At 38.2% G+C, this 15,849-nt stretch overlaps 1 long non-coding RNA gene across 1 annotated transcript; it reads left to right on the forward strand.

The window, feature by feature from the left end:
• Positions 1-2,986: 2,986 nt before the first annotated feature.
• LOC114026438 lies at positions 2,987-11,021 on the forward strand. Its single transcript, XR_003567123.1, has 3 exons — positions 2,987-3,074; positions 8,092-8,534; positions 10,942-11,021. It is a non-coding gene; the product is annotated as an uncharacterized LOC114026438 (long non-coding RNA).
• The last annotated feature ends 4,828 nt before the right edge of the window (positions 11,022-15,849 follow it).

A 15,849-nucleotide genomic window follows, 5' to 3' on the forward strand; every position in this document is an offset into this window, starting at 1 on the left:
TCTAGGCAGACAATAAAAGACTCCTAAGGGCCAAATATCAAATATTAATAAAATTAACTATTTTCCACTAAAAGAAATCTTAACTTTCATATGCTTTTCCATTTTTTATCCCCCAGTGCAAGGTGAATGTTTAAAGGAGACATTTTCTTAAGTGATTCAATCTTTTTTTTTTCAAGTGGAAAAAAATCTTTGTTAGTTTGTTAGGAAAATAACTCTTCAATTTCTTTGGTTTTTAGAAAAGGCTACACTTGAAAATATACCATGGGAGAGGAAGCTATTTTTGCAAAGAGATTGGTAATGATAAATTTTAGAGATGGATAAGTAGAAAGTAATCATAGTTAATAATAGCCAGCATTTATGTAGCTCTTTAAGGTTTGCAAAGTGTGTTACATTTATTATTTCATTTTATCCTCATAACAATTCTGGCAGGTAGGCACTATATTATCCCTATTTCACAGACGTAGAAACAGAGGCAAATAGAAATTAAGTAACTTACCCAGGGGTCACACAGCTGGCTAATAAGTTTTTGAGGTTTGGTTTGAACTCGAGTCTTCTTGACACCTGGGTAAGCTAGGTTGTGCAGTTGATAGAGTACCAATAAGGGAGACTCATCCTCATGAGTTCAAATATGGCCTCAGACACTTACTAGTTGTGTAACTCTGGGCAAGTTACTTAACCTTTGTTCACCTCAGTTTCCTCATCTGTAAAATGATCTGGAGAAGGACATGGCAAACCACTCCAGTGTCTTTGCCAAGAAAAACCCCAAATGGGGTCATGAAGAATTGGGCACCATTGAGCAAAATGACTGAACTGAACTTCCTGACACCAGGTCCAGCCTTCTGTTGCCTGCACCACCTAACTGCCTAAGCACTGAGAACTAAATTTGCATTCTTAGAGTAGAATTCAATCTATTCCAATTGAATTATCATTTGTTGAGTGTCTCTTTTGTAGAAGGCATTCTGCTTGGCACAGAGCGTGCAAAGACAAAACAATCTTCACTTTCAAGCATCTTATACTTTACTGGGTGAACACATACCTAAGGAAGGTATTTTATCTCCTCAAGTCTCAGGTTCTTCATCTGTTAAATGGGGATGATACTATATTTACCCTACAGGTTGTTGTGAGGGAAACATCTTAAAGCCCTTTCTAGGTGTGAGTTAGGGAAGAATGAGACATTCCTTTAGAAAATGAAGCCTAGACAGAGAGGAAGATTAAAAGAAGCTGAGTCAACAATCAATGTTTAATTTTTAAAGGAAGGAAGAGGAAGTCAGAATGCAAAAAAGAGACTAAGCATGTCAATAAAGGCAGCAAACTCAGAAAAGCCAGATTTAGGTAAAGTATTAGTAAGTACATTCAATTTATACTAGTAAGTGATGGGATTTGAAGGAAAATTGAAAATGTTTCAGGGAAGCCAATTAAGTGACACTTTGTGGTATTAAGTTACATGATTTCAAAGTCAATTGCAAAGTTTTAGGGAATGGTTAAGAGTAGAAATGATGATCATCCCTTGTAAGCATCATGAATCTTATCTATTGATTTCTTGCTGACCATTAAAAACTTACGTAATTGTGTTCTAAGAGTTTTGAAAACCCATGAAAAAACTTTAAGGGGTAGGGGGAGAACCCTGCAAAAGGCCATATATGCTTGACTTGAAAAGGTTTAAATTTTTTTTTAAAAGGTAGAGAATTTTGCAAGAGGACCAATATATTTGATTAAATGTTTAAAAACTTTTAGGGAGAATGAAAGAATTAAAGCCATATATGCTTGATTCTGAGAAAATTATTTTTCTATTATATTAATAACCAATTATTAAATTGGGGTCCAGGCCTTTTCTTTTTCTATTTCCTCACTTAGGGCCCAGCCCCTGTAGAAGGTCAGTCAGTCTCTGAAGGACACAGCTGATCGATGAGATCACCCCTAACCCTCAGGGGAACATGTTCTTCAATCTTGGGCCAGATTCCAATCAACCAGGATAGAATCCAGTCTGGATGAGTTCTTGCCCCAAGGAGAACAGCCCTATCATCGTACCTCTCCAGCAGAATTTAGGATGACCCAGCTCATGAGGGAGAAAACCAACCAGAGTGGTCTGGATGGAAATGGATTCCTCTTTCCAGATTGCTGGAGATGGCTGAGTCTCATGATCAAGTCATAGACTTCTAGCTTATGTCTTCATTAAATGTCTACCAATCAGAGTTGAATTTCACTTGCCAGGGGCATCCCCTTTTCTAAAAATATATTAAGACTTTCAGGCTCAACGTGGTTTTGTATTTGGTTATTGAGGGAAACCACTGCCCATTAATTTATTAATTATTAGCTGGCCTCATTAATAAATTGATTATTAATTACTCAGAAACTCTGTCTCTCAGGTTTTTCATGTGGATCAATTTAAAGGTTTAAAAAATGCCTCAGAAATAAAAATACTATCCCTATTCTTGTCATTGTCTTTTTAAAATGCAAATGCTTTTATATCTGTACAAATGGATTTTAATTATATGAATTACATGAATTTATATGAATTCATAAAAGAGCAATGGAATGGTGCATCTAGTTGCAGTTGCAGTCTGTCTGTTGATAATATCTGTAGCAATTTCTATTGAAACTGCAGGGTGAAGAAAGCAGTCGTCTTGGTCGCCCTAGTGAAGATAATGGGCAATGCTCCGCCAGCTGAGGATATTCATAGGACCCTGGGTATAGAACTGGGAAGGACTTTAAAGACCATCAAAGCCAACACCTTTTTAAATAAATGAGTAAACTTAAGGCCAGAGAGATTTAGTGATTTTCCCAAGGACACAGAGGAAATAGCTTGGAAGAGTCAAGATTTAACTCAAACAAGGTGACTCCAAGATCATCACTTTTCCTGTGGCATTCTTCACATGGCATTCCATCCTAAACACTCATCAGAGATCTTTCTATAAACACTCAACCCAATTGACATCAACAAACATTTATTAAGTGTTTATTATGAAAAAGACAGTTGCTTGGTGCTGGTGATACAAAGATGAAATCTAAGGCCTCAAGGAGTTTCCCCTCTAGTAGGGGGAGGAGAGCTACACAAATAAATATGGAACACTGAGGTAAGTACATAGGAGAGATTCATCGGAGAGTGATCAGATATTATGGGGAGCAAAGGAGGGATCTATGCTAAAATTGTGAGTAAGGGGATATGTGTTCTTGGAAGAAGTGTCACTTGAATTAAGACAATCTTGTGAGCCTTTTAGGCATCCTCATTTATTCATTTCCATGATCCAATTACCTACAAAGCAAGGATTCTTAGTCTGGAGCTCACAATAGCTTTCAGGGGATAAATTTCAAAATTTCTATGAATTTGTTTCTTTAAAAAATTTGATAACTGTACTTTAATATAATCAATTTCCTTTTTAATCCTATGTACTGTATTTTGTTAAAAGCATTTAAAAGCCTTATTCTGAGAAGGGATCCATAGGCTTCACTAGTTTCCAAAGGGGGTCCATGAAACAAAGGAGGTTGCAAATCTCTCTCATAAAGGAATTCATCACTAAAAAGCTGAAAGTCTCAGGAAATTTCTTTGTAGTAATTTTAAGCTTTGCCTCCTCCCTGAATCCTCTATGATATAAACTCACCCAAACTCTGATATATCCTCTCAGAACTCAAGTATTGAGTCTGCATTACACCATCACACCCTTGCTTGTAATACACCCCACTGGAATTGTTCTTGAGCTGTTCCCAGTCAGACTGCCTGCTCCTCAAGGTCAGGGACCCCCATTGTTTACTTGTTTTCATCTCCGTAGTACCTCCTATATTCACATTAGATGCTTGTTGAGTAAATGGATGAATCCTAATGCTAGCGTGATAAATGGAGATTTGTCTTGCATTTTAACAGAGGAAAAGTTTTGCCAGGGCTACTTGGGATAAATTGTTCTTTATCATCCAGCTGACTGGGTATAGAATGTAACCCTTTCAAATAATGAGATGAATTATTAATCCAAATTAGAGAGCAGTAGGCTGAAGTACTGGCTTTGTGCCTAGAAAGCTTCTCTCCAACCCAGTAAGCATATGGTCACCTGGCTGGGACAATGGCTTTCTGTACAAGTGCCAAAGGCAACTTCACAATGCCCGCTGACATTCTGCCCTTCCTCTGCATCACCAGTATTGCATGACTCTCTCTCTCTCTCTCTCTCTCTCTCTCTCTCTCTCTCTCTCGTTTTGGTCAGCTAACTTTTACCGAAGACTTAGGTCATTAGTCAGTCTCAGTTCAGGTATTTATGAAATAGGAAGTTATAAAGAACATTACTCCTGTCTATAGATGGAGTCGGTAGTTGTTTTTATATTCAGAATGGTCTCCTTTCTGTTCTCCAGGCAGATTCTTCTCCCTCTCTCCAATCCCTCATTGATCTGCCATAATGCAATCCTTCTCTATCTGACTACGGGAGTCCCTAATGGGTTAAACAATAAAGGTGAAACTTCATCTCTAGTGGGTAATGGTTAAAATTTCCATATGTTACCTGGGAACAGCTCTGTAGTCCTCTCCCTTAGCACACTGCGATGATTAATTGATCAGATTACTTAGTTGCCACTTCAGGCCTGAAGGGATCAGATACTGGCCAGGAAAGTTTTAATGAGGGCAGAGAGAACATGGAAACAACAAGCCCTAGGAAGGAAAGTGAAGAGTGGGGGTTGAGGGCACAACAAGGACAGGTAAGGTAGGCCTAGGTTCCCTGCCTACATCTTTTGGTGAGTGGATGCCAAAATTGGAGATGGTTGATTAAAACAACTTTATTTAGGGGCAGCTAGGTGGCGCAGTGTATAGAGCACTGGCCCTGAAGTCAGGAGGACCTGAGTTCAAATCCAGCCTCAGACCAAACACTTGACACTTACTAGCTGTGTGACCCTGGGCAAGTCACTTAACCCCAATTGCCTAAAACAAAAACAAAAAACAACAACAAAAAAACCCCACTTTATTTACTAGATAGATTTACTTAGGTCAACCTTGACCTTCTTTGGGGAAACTGGAATCCATGACGGCAGATTCATTTTACATTTTTTTTTCTTTTTTAGGCAGTTGGGGTTAAGTGACTTGCCCAGGGTCACACAGCTAGTAAGTGCCAAGTGTTTGGTCTGAGGCTGGATTTGAGCGCAGGTCCTCCTGACTTCAGGGCCGGTGCTCTATCCACTGCACCACCTAGCTGCCCCGCAGATGCATTTTAAACAATCAAGTAGAGGTATCTTTTAAAGAGACGAACTTGGTTTACTTCACTGCTGCATTTGACTACTCAGCTTCTTAACTGATTGCCAAGCTGATGTCTTTGTATCTACATTGTTGAAACTAATTTATGATCTTTCAAGTTTTTAAAGATAGTTTAGACAGTAAGATCCTCTATCTTCAAATACAAAATATTTATCCTTATATGCTGACACTTGATCTATTTGAATTGGTATAATTTTTCCCTGGGACACAGGTGATGATGATGATGATGATGATTCTTCAGAGGGAGAGAGATTAGTGGAGCCATTTTCCCTTCTCCATCAGTCCCAGGGAGCGCACACTTGCAACAGGAAGAAAATTGTATAATAAGATAGAGGGTATGAGATCCAGGATTGGTGGCCTTCCTTTTTTCTTCCACTGTCCTGGAGATTCAAACTTCCTACTTGCCTTGTAGGGAATTTGGATTATTGGTGACTGCCATCATGTAAGTGGCATCTGACTTTGAGATTCAATCTTTTAGTTTGTCATATGAGAAATGGGGAGTGGGGAGTTGCTTCCACTGGACCAAGGCTATTAGAAACCAGCCTGCAGAAGAGGCCACACTTTGGAGCAGAGGCAGAGACCAGAACATAAGGAGCAGAGAGGATCTTCATTCCCCAAACTGGTAATTACTGAGACTCCTGTAGTTTGACCAGTAAAGTTAGGAAGAGTTTTCCCCTACCAGCCTTCACCTGATTTCCCTTGGCATAATCCATCACCTGGAGCAAAGGTCCCACACAGACCTTATTCTTATTCCTTATTCTCTTTATGTGACCTGTGAATATCAAGAATCAGGAATTTTCTTCTCAATTCCTTCAAAGAACTAGGAGGAAAAGTGAGAGGAGGTTTTTGAGAGTTGGTTGGAGGAAGATGGTACCATGTAGGAGTGCTAAATGTTTTTTCATTCAGTTTTCACTGTCAAATAATCATTGTGAATGTGTGTGTGTGTGTGTGTGTGTGTTTGGATATGACCAGAGAGTAGAAAGTCCATGTGCAGGATGGGGACTCCATACCTATAGATGTGATATTTTTTTTATTTTGAGTAAATACCATCTTATTAGAGTATGAATTCAGCCAGTGTGGGTTTAAACCACTTAGCATTGCTACTTGAAACCTCACACCTTGAGGTTGTGGCAGGAAGGGGCAGTAGTGGGGCAGCCAGAAGGTCCTCTACCAGAAAAAGGTGATAGTGTAGCTTTTTGTAGGCTAACCCCATATGAACCCATGAAGAGCTAAGATGGCTCTAAGGCTAGTGACTCAAGGAGAACACCACCTGGTAACAACTCAGATGTTTTATACTCCCTTGCTGAATAATTAATACAATGACATGCTGTCATTGTATGGGCTTAAGGAACTTAATTTAGTGTCATATGAGGAACAATATGGTATCATATGTTCATAAAGAATGTCAAAACCAGGACACCACTAACGACTAAAATATTCTTTGAGGATTTTGTAGTATTCTACTGCTAATTTTTATTTATCCAGTACCTTAAGGATTAGTAGCTGGATTCACATATTTCATCTCATTTGGGGTGCCCATCCACCCTCTTAGGTAGCTAGGGCAGGGATTGCTATTTTAATTTTCCAGATTAGGAAACTAAGGCACAGGGACATTAAGTGACTGTCATTAAGTGTCAGAGCCTGGATTTTAAACCAGGCCTTTTGACTCCAGGTCTAATGCTCTTCTTATTATCATAAGTACTCTTTTTTTAATTCCCATATTGAAGGCAACTTGGTAGCACAATTGATAGAGAGCTGGGCCTGGAGTCAGGAAGATCTGACTCAGATACTTATTAGCTGTATGATCCTGGGAGTTCCTCTTACCAATAAAAATCACAGGTCTGATCTCTCCAAAAACAAACAAACCCAAACATTTAAAGCATGTTGTTCTTAATACACATATAATGTGCTGATAATTACTATACAATGTGATATTAATTCTCTGTTCGTATCTGTTAAATAACTATTCCTTATAGTAGAAATTGAGTAGCTGCCTTAGTTGAGTATAGCATACTAGGGTGGGGAAGCCTTCTAGGTCCCTGAGGGCAGCCTTTTGACGGAGTCTGAGTTTTATAGAACAAATCCTTTTATTGAGGGGATTTGTTCTGTGAAGTTTGGATTCAGACAAAAGGCCACACTTGAGGACCTAGAGGGCCACATGTGCCCACCCCTGGAGGACATCAAATTAAAAACTGTCTCTGAAATGAGCAATTAAATGTACATGATATACATGTCAACTAGGTAACATAGTAGATAGAGCACTGAGCCTGGAGTCAGGAAGACTCATTTTCCTGAGTTTAAAATTGGCCTCAGACACTTACTGAGTGACCCTGGGCAAGCCACTTAACCCGGCTTGTCTTAGTTTTGTCATCTGTAAAATGAGCTGGAGAAGAAAATAGGAAACCACTCTAGTGTCTTGGTCAAGAAAACCCAAAATGGGGTCACAAAGAGTAGGACACAATTAAAAAAATGACTGAACAGCAACTGATACACATGTCTAATACTGCCTGAAAAATTCACATGCATAACCAAATGAAAAGAGACCAGATAGAAATATCAAGCCGTGACTATGTATAGGATGCATAGGGAAGGAAATGTGGAGAAAGAAAAGTTATGGATTCCCATATTACAAACACAAGCAAACAAGCAGCAGGCTCTACTGCTGGCACAGATGCAAAGCCAAGACATATTTTCCTAACAGATACAAATATTCAGAGACACAGAGATGTCAGTAGAAAAGTCTCATTTAAAATCTACCATCTGGGCCTAGCTAGAAACTATTTTAGAGTAGTAAAAACAAATGCAAAAGGAATAGGGACAAACAGTTTGCAGAACTATGTAATGTAATGTGTCCAATTCCTTTCTAGTTGCAGGGCTTGCTGGAGGAAGAGTTTTCACATGCTGTGTTGGGGACTTAGGTTGAAACTGAACTCTTTCAAGAGAGCAGCACTGGGAGCAGGTGAGAGGGCCTTGGAAGTTTATAACAAACCACGTGGCCAGATATTTTGTGAAATGCTGGCAGCAATAAAGAAACTTATCAAATACACCATAAAAAGGCCATCATGAGGACCTTGGGTGAAGATAATGAATACAAGACAATGGGTGAAAACCTCCTGACTCTAGATCCAGACTTTTTTCTACTTCTGTACTAGCAGTCTTCTCATCCTGGAGATGTCTCCATGACTGGAGACCCTTCCTCCAGTTGGCCAGTTCCTGCCTGAGGCCAACTTTTAAGGAAGTTCCCAGGTCCTCCATGCTCACTCCTCTCCTGGATCCATTTCTGACTTCAGAATTTTCCACCTTGTCTTGAGTGAGTACTCTCCCCTCTCCCCATTTTTCAGCTCCCTTTTAAATGTTATCTTCCTTCATTAGAATATAAAGTCCTTGAAGGTAGGGATTGTCTCTTTTTGCCTTGTATTTGTGTTTTCAGTGCTTATCATAGTGCCTGGCATATAGTAGGTATTTAATAAAGCTCTATCTATCTGAAGATTGGGCTAATATTTGTCCCATAGGCTAACTGCTATATATAGCTTATATTATATATGATTATGATTTTTGAAGGGCAGCTAGGCAGCACATTGGCTAGAGTGCTGGACCCAAAGTCAGGAAGACATCTTCCCTAGTTCAAATCTGGCCTCAGATACTTACTATCTGCATCACTCTGGGCAAGTCACGTAACCCTGATTGCCTCAGTTTCCTCATCTGTAAAATGATCTGGAGAAGGAAAAGGCAAGCCACTCCAGTATCTTTGCCAAGAAAACCTCAAATGGGGTCATGAAGAGTCATAATGACTGGAATATGACCAAGCAAATCATTTTTGAAAACTACATGGAAGGCAAACTGTAAGATATTCTTTGTAAAGGAGATAAAAAGTTAAAGTATGGCTTAAGGCCTAGTCAAATCAATATAATAATGAGTTGGACTACAATGAGATTTGATCTAAATAAGGTAGGTACAATGAGCAGAATATAAGTGAGTGGCTAAGGGCAGATGAATGACTTTATGTGTGTCAGCATTAATGGGGAGAACAGTAGGCCTAATACCTATGAGGGTATAGGAAACAGCAAAATGCTATCCAGGAAAGCTTTACCAACCTTCACAAAGTATGGGGAGTTTTGGAGAAGATATGGGTTATAATTAATAACAAAGAAAAGGTTAGCTCTTGGTATAGTCAGAAATAAAGCCAATCAACCTGTAGCCTCAGGGTGAAAGACTTAGCAATTAATATTATATATATGTATATATATATATACACATACACATACATGTATGTATGTATAGATAGATATACATAAAATACACACATATGTATATATTTGGAGGGCATCTTAGATGTGGAGAGCCTAGGATTTGCTACTTCTTAGTGTATGACCCCAGTTGAATCTCTTAACCTCTTCAGCCTTTGATGTGCCCACCTGCAAAATGAGGGGGCTGGACTAGATGAAGCATAAGATCTTTTCCTGTTGTAACTCTGTGGACCTACATGGCTTTGCAGTTGCATCTGTTTTCTCTGTCTTCCTGTGGCATCTCTCAGAGAAGAGATTCTCAGAGTTATTTCATGTTTGTCTTTCCTTGGGTTGGATAATATCTCTGTGACTGTGAAGGCAAGTATCTCAGAGATTCAGAAAGGGTAATACCAAGAGAGAATCAGCCAATGATGAGGTGAATGTTGAGGTGGAAATGATGCCCACAGGTGTAACTAATTACTCTGCCTCCCCAATCATTTTTGTTGAGGTAGTTGATTACCTTTCCCTAAGGCTTGGTCCACTTAAGAAGTTCTAGCCTCTGATAATGTGAGAAATACTATCAAGTATATAATTATAATTATGTTGTAAATCATAACATGGTCAGTTTAGAACTACTAAGTGAACTATACATATTTGTATCTACACTTCCTCCCCTCAGTTCAGATAACCTAGATTTTTTTTAAACAAGGTTTTGGCTCCACTCTTAACATTATTTTCATCTCTTAATGTGAATTCAGTTATTATCTGAGCCAACTAGACTGACCATAGGGAGTAATATCAATATTTTAGATGAGATACTGAGGAACCAGATATATTTCTATTAAAGTTACTATCTTCTTGAGAGATCCTGAATTAAAAGGAATGAATTAATTGCATGTCAGTAAACAAACACTGTGAAATCAAGGGTTCCTTTTGGATGGAAAGCATCATTTTATAAAAGCTCTAAATAGTATATGCAACTCTATTTAGCTCTGATGAAGGTTGTTTTCAGCTAAGCGTAATTGTTCAAATTGTCCCATTTCACAACAAATTGCAGTTAAAGTGAGCCAACATAGCACTGGCAAACACTGTTTTCAGCCTTAGACATGCGGTTAAAGCCGTTAATTTTAACAGTAGCTTGTTGCCAAGTTGCTGCAATTACTTGGGTGCTGTAGGATACTTAAGGAAAAAATCTATAAATGCATTTACCAAGAAGACTCCATTGGAATATCTATTAAAAGGAAAGTTTTTCCGCTTTCTTCTATTTCATAGGGGTTATATGTGGCTTCTGTTTTGACTTATTTGGGAATTTCCATGGGATATTCCAAGAAAAGATCATAATGCAAGCTAATGTATGTAGTATCTACTTGGAATCCAGCAGTTCTATTTGGATTATTTTCTAGATTACTGATTAACTCAAATATATGGTGTCCTATTAATTGGTTTACTATGATCATCTCCCTTTTAAACATTATTTTCTTTCACTTACAGAAAGTTGCACAATTTCAGTTGGATCAAGGAATCACCTACTCTGAGGATTCATCATGGTATGGAAATTGTGTTAGAGAGAGGAAATATGATGTAATAGGTACAGCATTGTATTTGGAATCAGGAAGACTTGGGTACATGGAAGAGAGCACTGATCCTAGAGTCAGGAGGACCTTAGTTCAAATCTGACCTCAGACATTTACTAACTGTATGATATTGGGCAAGTTACTCAGCTCCGATTGCCTCCCCCCCAAAAAATTGCCAAAAAAGAATCAGGAAGACCTGTTTCAAAAAACATCTTGGAAACTTATTAGCTTGTGACCTTGTGCACAATCTCTCTGACCCTATGTTTCCTCTTTTGTAAAATGGAAATGATAGTAATAACATCTATATCACAGCCTTGTGAAGATCAAAGAGGATAATGTATATAAAGTGTTTTTGCAAATCTTAAAGTGTGAAATAAAAATAAAGTATTATTGTTATTGAAGGTTGTACCAATTGGGGAAAAGCTCTAGCAGATCCTATCAAGCTGGGAAGGTTTCAAGACAATGAATGGAACTTCAGAAGACTGATGATAACTCATGATTCCTGCCTCTCAACAGAAAAGTGACATACTATACATTCAGAATGAGGTATACATTTTCAGACATGGTCAGTGAGTTGATTTAAAAAAAATTGCTTAATTGTATTTCTTACAGTGAAGACTCCTATTGTGGGTGATGGATAGAATCATTAAGAAATGAAAAAACTACAAGAAAACACTTAAAAGATGAGTATGAGTCCTTAAAAAAGACTGTGTTTGTCATTCAAAGACTAGCATCACTAAATTCAGAGACTTAGCACCAGAAGGTTAGGTAGTGGTGAGTTATCCACTCCCATGAAATCATGACTTTTTAGAAGGATTCTAAAATAGGAATAATAATAATATATTATTATTTACTAAACAATCATGGTTAAGTGATTTGCCCAGGGTCATGCAGGTAGTAAGTCTCAAGTATCTGAGGCCAGATCTGAACTTACTCCCTCCTGACTAAAATAGGAATTACAAAGAACAGCAATGAACTATCTAAACTGAACACATTAGAGAGACAATGGATTATAAAAGAACCTTACTGATGGAGTTATAGATGAATAGATCTTCAAAAAATCTCAACAACCTAAAAAAGTGGATCGAAACTAAACAGATGAAATCTAGAAGGGATCATCATGAAGTCCCATATAAGTTAAAAAGATCAACCAACCAGTTATAAGATTGGAGAAATTTGGAGAAATCATCTGAATAACTAAAAGGAATATATTCACTCACATAAAAACAAAGAAATGCCCACAATTTTCATTTTACGGCAAGTTCAATGTGAGTTAGTGGTGTGACATAACGGCAAAAATATACAGTCTCATGATAAATTAATAGAGGTAGAGTATATATAGCAAGAGTGTTGGTCGTGGATTATAGTCTCGAGGTACTCTATACTAGTCATACTACATGTACAATATGTATACTTTGTGTTCATTTCAATATACCACATTTTAGTGCAGGCATTGGCAACTGAGATGTATCCTGGGAATGATAGAGGGTAACATGGCACAGAGGACAGAGTGCTGGTTTTGAAATCAGAGGATTTGGGTTCAAATCCTTGCTTTGCCACTTACTACTTGTGTGACTTTGGAGAAGCCACTTAACATTTTTTGTTTCAGTTTCCTTATACATAAAATGACTCAATGTTTGGACAAAGTGATCTCTAAGGTCACTTCTAGCTCTAAATCTATGAGGTTATAAGGCTATAATGATTTTAGGACCTGGCAATAATTGGTAGAATTCATTAGTCCTTTTAGAATTAGAAGGCCCTCTCAACCTGTAAGAGACAGCTTTCTTAGCTACAGAACAGAAACAAATCCAGACAAAGTCAGAACTGATATTAAATCTACTTTCCTGCTTCTTTCTACCTGTTCCTTCCAGTCCAGGTCCTTACTTTGAGCTATCCGTGGTACTGAATGCTACCTCCTCATTCCCTCCTGCTCCTACGCACTTCTGGGTTCTGTCATGGTCTGTATCCTACTCTGCACCCTCATCACTCTTGTTTATTATTACCTTTGTCTACCCACCATTCTTGACCTTTGTGGTTGAATGGTGGCAATGTGTTGAGAGTGAGGTAGATAGTTAAAGAAGATTTAATCACCTCGAATTTATAAGCTTGTGAGAATTAAGAAAAATAATTGCCTAGAGTTTAGAGATAGGTTAAAGGGATGGAGGTTTCTTTAAATATGGATCATCATACTTTTATGGATCCATTTTCTCACTGATGTGAATACTCCTTTCATTGGTGTAGATGGAAATCCACTCAGCTCCTCATCTTGTGTGATTGGTGTCCATATCTTTGTCTAAATCCTCCATAAAGGATCAACACTTCATGCTCTCCTGTTTTTATAATGAATCATACAGTCTGTCCATTTGTTTGGTATAGCAGATAAAGTTTTGCACTTGAAGTAAAAAAGACCTGGATTTTGATCCCTTGATGCTAGATGCTGGTGCCTCCTCTCTGAGATTACCTCCAATTTATCTTCTGTATATCTGGTTTATATGCAGTTGTATGTTGTTTCTCCCATTCAAATGTGAGATCCTTGAGGGCACAGACTATTTTTTTGTATTCCCAGTCCTTAGCACAGTGACTGACACATAGTAAATGCTTAATAAATGTTTGTTGACTAATTGACTGACTGACTAATTCTGCCCCTAAGTGGACTGTAACACCTTTGAAAGTAGGAGTGGGTCTTCTTTTTGTTCCATGTTATGTCATGTTACATTCATATTGGATTGTCAATACATTCTGTTGACTAATGTTTGATTATGGATTCAGCTTTTTAACCAAATGTTAAATCTGAAGCAGAACCAGCTATCAACTCTGGAGGCAGTATGATTCTGGATTCTTTTGTGTTCCTTATTCACAGGTGACTTTATAGAAAATTAGAACATATGGATGTAGTATGATTTGAAGGAATCTAGAAAGTTCCTGTCCTGCCACCAAATATCTTCTTGTCAAGATATTACGAGACAGTCTGTTTTCCAGAGGTAAGGACCAGCAAGCAAGCTGTGCCCTGAGCTTGCTATCACAACAATCCTTTGCACTCATCTTCTGGATGATCTCACCCTCTGGCAAAATCACATAAATATTGTATAGCTTTGACCAGCACCAGGTGTTCTCTGAGCTCAGACAAGCACCAGACAAGTTTGGAGAAGTACCCATGTTCTGGTCATGAAGCCCTGCTATGAATCAACCTTGTCATACTGTTGCCGTTACTCCTCATTGTCAACGCTACAGCTCAGTGTGGAGCCATAGGTATAAGTAATGAGATCTCCTACACTAAAGTGGGTCCCCCCACTTGGGGCACATGTGTCCTTGCTTGCAAGCCATTACCCTCACTTTGAAAATAAACTACAGTTTGATTCCTGATTCTCTTGTCTCTAGCTTGCTCTGTTTGGTTCTGGCCATCCACTGGTTAGAGGCTGGTTTGGTCCAGTTGACATTCTCAAATGATAATTGAAATCCTATCATTAGGAAATTATTGAGTTCAGGGGTAAGAAATGTCAAACCCTCCTCTCCAACTTCATTTTTCAGAATCCTTAACAGGCTAGTAGAAATGAATTTATCAGATTTTCTTTCCTGCCTACATAATATAAATTTTAAAAATATGCAATTTGATTTTATAGGGTCATTGACTTGTTAATGCTCTCTTGTTAACATTGATCCTTCTTTTATTTCATTTGTCATTTTTGAAGACTGATTGCCATATTCAATGAGTAATATTATGTAGCTTCCATGAGATATACAGTATTCTATTGGTCTTAGAAATGGGCTGTTTAGGGGGCAGCTAGGTGGCACAGTGTATAGAGCACCAGCCCTGAAGTCAGGAGGACCTGAGTTCAAATCTGGCCTCAGACCAGACACTTGTCACTCACTAGCTGTGTGACTTTGGGCAAGTCACTTAACCTCACTTGCCTGGGGAAAAGAAAGAAAAAAAAAAGAAATAGCCTGTTTAGAGTTTAAAAACTGACTGATAAGATCAGAACATTCCAGGAAAAAGTTTCCCTTTGCTCCTCTGCCTTTTTACTTTCATCCTTCACTCTGAGCCTAAATCTATATTGTAGGCAGAGATCTGAGAAAGAGATGGGGACAGAAAAATAATGGAAAACCAACATTTGGTGGTAATGAAGGAGAAAACATGAGGTTTGCACAAGGAAAACTGTTGGAGAAGGGAAGGAGAAAGTAAATTACTCAGTCTAGGAAGAATGGCTCAAATCATCTAGGTAACTAAAAAGAATATATTCAACTTTATTGATTCAGAAGAATAGAAGGGGGAGAGGAAGGAAAGTAAAGAAGTCTGCTCTTGTAAGTAGTCTCAATTAAAAAAGTTCCAGATCCAGAGTATTTTAGAACTGGAGGGGCCATTCCAGACCATTTACACATTTTACAGAGCAGAAAACCAAGGTCCAAAGATATGATATGATTTATCACAAATTACATAGCTAGCTAGTGGAAGAGCCAGGACTAGAACCCAAATCTCCCAGATCTTAGGTCTGTTCTCTTTCCAGTTAATTATGCTGATTCTTTACATTTTCAGTTTTATGACTTTTGTGATTCTATAAGTATTGAGGTAGTATAGTATAATGATTAGAGAGTTGCCTTGAATTTAAGAAGGCTTGGGTTTAAGTGCAACCTCTGACACATACTGGCTGTGTTACCCTTTTAGGTGCCCCCGGTGACCCAAAACTCTAAATTGCAGAGAAGGTGTCGATTTGCATTGGGTAAAGGAAATTCCTTATCAGGAGATCTGTATACTGATGAAATCACAGGTTCCATGAAAGATATATATGTATATGTATATGTATATGTATATGTATATGTATATGTATAT

This window comes from Vombatus ursinus, unplaced genomic scaffold, assembly GCF_900497805.2.
Source record: "Vombatus ursinus unplaced genomic scaffold, bare-nosed wombat genome assembly UNPS02014839.1, whole genome shotgun sequence".
NCBI classification, from domain to species: Eukaryota; Metazoa; Chordata; class Mammalia; order Diprotodontia; family Vombatidae; genus Vombatus; species Vombatus ursinus.